The sequence below is a fragment of the Rhagoletis zephyria genome, unplaced genomic scaffold, assembly GCF_001687245.7.
Source record: "Rhagoletis zephyria isolate East Lansing unplaced genomic scaffold, Rhagoletis_zephyria_1.1 Rzeph_scaffold_01870, whole genome shotgun sequence".
Classification (NCBI taxonomy): Eukaryota; Metazoa; Arthropoda; class Insecta; order Diptera; family Tephritidae; genus Rhagoletis; species Rhagoletis zephyria.
Genome location: NW_016158954.1, coordinates 75053 through 75544, shown reverse-complemented (window position 1 = coordinate 75544; position 492 = coordinate 75053).

Sequence of the window (492 nt, the reverse complement as noted above, 5' to 3'; positions counted from 1 at the left end):
AAAATATGTACCTTCTCGTTCTTATATGTTCTCTGTTTATGTAAGTGTGNAGAGTTACTGGCAAGTTACTGGATAATTTGTAAAAAAACACAACTATTAAAAGCGTGTGTNCTTATAAAGGTCTTGCATCGCGCATGTATTTAATTTATTTATATTTGTTTAAAATTATAAAATAAAGTAAATCTATGCACATGCGCATGCAAATTGTTAAATGCCGTCAGTAAATAAACGAAAAGAGCCNAACAACATTGGAGATTTGAGAAATACCTTAGTTCTCAACTTAACTTCAAGTTGAGCTCAAACCTAAAAATATTTCTTTTTTTAATTTGAGATTTGGAGCCCAACTGCATTTATGCCAAACAATTATTCATTCCATCACGCATGTTATGAATCTGGCTCGGTATAAAATCTGCCAATTTTAATTCTCTTCGGGAGAAGTGGCAGCCCTAATTGTGTATGTTCAACCTGCAGTTTTGTGCCATTTGATTAGAT